The sequence below is a fragment of the Pteropus vampyrus genome, unplaced genomic scaffold (genome assembly GCF_000151845.1).
Source record: "Pteropus vampyrus isolate Shadow unplaced genomic scaffold, Pvam_2.0 Scaffold289, whole genome shotgun sequence".
Taxonomy (NCBI): domain Eukaryota; kingdom Metazoa; phylum Chordata; class Mammalia; order Chiroptera; family Pteropodidae; genus Pteropus; species Pteropus vampyrus.
Window position 1 is genome coordinate 118,107 of NW_011889070.1, and position 2,742 is coordinate 120,848.

A 2,742-nucleotide genomic window follows, 5' to 3' on the forward strand; every position below is an offset into this window, starting at 1 on the left:
GGGGGACTCCCCAGAAGAGCCCCCCAGCCTGACTCCTCATCCCACAGGGGTCCATGCAGAGCCCCAGCACTGTCCCCCATCTCCCGGAGGCTCAGTCCTGGGACACGCCCTCCTGAGTGGCCCTTGATCCATCTGGTGGGTGGCCTCACGGAAGTCGGGGCTGGGCAAGGATGGAGCACGACAGGTGCCGGAGACTGGGGGAGCAGCAGACAGGAGACTCGGGGGAGGCCCCCAACCCAGCTCTGTCCCCCGGCCCCTCTCTGTCCCCCCGGGCAGCTGGGAGCAGAGGCTCCAACACACACCGCTGGGCACAGAGCGAGGGATGAAGAAAAAGGACCAACCCCCACCCCGGGCCACGAGGGCTGTGTCCCCTCTGCAGAGGGTCTGCGTGGGGAGTGGGCTCCATCGCCAACACTCATCGTCCCCCAGCACTGCAGGTCGGGGTGCCCGGGGTGCCTGCCTGGCCCACCTCCCCACCCGCAGTCAGGAGAGTGACCCCGCCCACACCAGCCATGCAAGGCGCTGGGAACACCCATGGTCCAGTGACGGTCTTAGCAACACGGAGGAAACGGGACGCAGCAGCTGGATAAGCTCTGCTCGGTCCATGACGGCCTCGGACGGTTTTCTAGAGACCACTGCGTGACGCCGATTTTTCCCTGTCCCGACGCTGTTTCCTTCGACCGAAGTTCCCTCCTCTGCTTCGACACCTGTTACATGGGGCGGTTTGACGCCAGGGGTCAGGCTTCGCCCGCACTTCCGGCCACCGTCCTGCCCGCCTGAGGCTGGTCCACGGCCGGTTCCACCATCGGGTCTTTTTCCTCCAGGGCACAGCCCGCAGCGCTCGGTTCCACCCAGAGATGAGATGTTTCGTCCACTTTAGTCGATAAAGAATGTGATCGCACAGCGTCCCTGGCGGTCACTTCTATTTTCGTATTGATTATTCCCACCGATGAAGATCCTGTGAACTATTTAAGGGTCAGAGTATTTATTTCCCAGAGCAGAGGCCCCTCAAATGGTGCAGAAACAGGTGGCAGGACTCGCACAGGAGCAGGCTGCACAGGACCGGGCTGCACGGAGGGCCGGCCTGTCCCTGAGCTCGCAGCAGACTCGCCCTGTGCAAACCCCGGGGGGACACACGAAGGGGGACAAGCTTCCTCGGGACCCGGCGCCCGGAGGCTGGGTGACCAGAGCGTTCCGTCACGGCGTATTCATTACCAGGCTGTGGGCAGGGACCCCACCCTCAGCAGTCAGCAGCCAGGCCTGATGACCCAGGATGACCCAGGAGGGTCAGAGGGCAGGAGCGTGAGGACCGGTGTGCGGGGAGGGTCAAGGGGTCCCCCGGCCTCACGAGCCCAGGCTCGCTAGGGGAGGGGCCCCTGCCTCAGACCTGGCCTTGGAAAGGTGCCCTCCACTCAGGGTCGGCTAGCAGAGCCCGGCCTCTCCGCAGGGAGCCTGCAGAGTGGCCATCCCTGGGGCGGGGTAATCGGGACAGACGTCATAAAAAGATGGGCGTCCAATCACGGAGCAAGGGGTGGGGGTGTCACCTCTAGACCGTCCAGACCCCAGGCAGCTGTTAAAAACAACAGTGTACAAATGCCACATTTCACCACACCGAAGGCACGGTCACCCGACGAATCTAAAGTGTCACCAGGAGAAAACTGAGAAACTGACACGCCCTTGATCGCACAGGGCCAAGCCCACCTCGCAACAGGTGGGACAAGGGGCAGAGTCTGGTGACCCTCCGAGACGGGGGAAGGGCTGGCTCGTGAGCGGCCATCCAGCAACCACCCAGCGGCCACCCAGCGGCCACCCAGCTTCGCAGCAATGCTCTCTGCTGAGAACTGGAGGAGGTGGCCGTCACCCCCCACAGAGCCCGCCAGGCTTGTTTCCGAGTCAAGCTTCCCAGATCAATAGCAATAACACAGACCCAAAGTAATCGACCCAAGGCCATGATGTGCTTTTGAAGAAAGACCACTCTTTCCATGGGCAAGAACCACTTTAAAACAACAAACACACTCTGGGGTTTTGGGGCAGGTCACTGGGTCACCACAGGGGCCACTGTGTCACCAAGAGGTGAATCGCACACACCAGGGCCCGGCCTCCCGCGAGAACCGCATCCCGACCGGGGACCCCGACTTTCGGAGGGATGACCGTCAGCACCTGTTTGCCGCCTCTGGGACAAAGTGTGCACTTCGGAAGGCCAAGCCATCAGCACGGTGGCAAACGTGGCCACCAAGGAGAAAGGAATCTAGAATGAAGTCCCGTGACAGTCAAAGGTGTTTCTCCCCGGGGACCTGGCTCTGCAGGCGGCCTCGAGTTCAGCCTAGACACTGACGTGGTCAGCCACACACACGGAAAAGAAGCAGGAAGCTCAGAGCCAGGCAGAGAACACAGCAGGGTGGGGCCGAACCGTCCCCCAACCCCGGTCAGGGTGGATCCCGGAGGGACGGTGGGGAGAGCCGGCCCTTCCCTGGGCCCTCAGCCAATGGCGAACTCACACTGCGAGGGCTGAATCTGCAGGGGCCCACCACCCCCATCCCCCGCTGCCGGGGCCCGACACTGGGGCACCCCCTTCCTCACCCCATGTCTGCCGGACAGCCAGCACTGCCCACTCTCCTGCAGGCCCCAGAGCCCGGCCCTCCCCTCCCTTCCCCCACTCTCCCCCGCCCAGTGCAGGCCCGATCAGCTTTCCTGCCGGTGACCACATCCTCCCCAGCCTCCCGGACTCCAGGCCTGCCCTCC

The 2,742-nt window shown here is 63.5% G+C and overlaps 1 long non-coding RNA gene across 1 annotated transcript; it reads right to left on the minus strand.

The window, feature by feature from the left end:
- Positions 1-906: 906 nt before the first annotated feature.
- On the minus strand, positions 907-2,569 carry LOC111729923. Its single transcript, XR_002776458.1, has 2 exons — positions 2,161-2,569; positions 907-1,570 (listed from the first exon to the last, which is right to left on the minus strand). It is a non-coding gene; the product is annotated as an uncharacterized LOC111729923 (long non-coding RNA).
- Between the last annotated feature and the right edge of the window lie 173 nt (positions 2,570-2,742).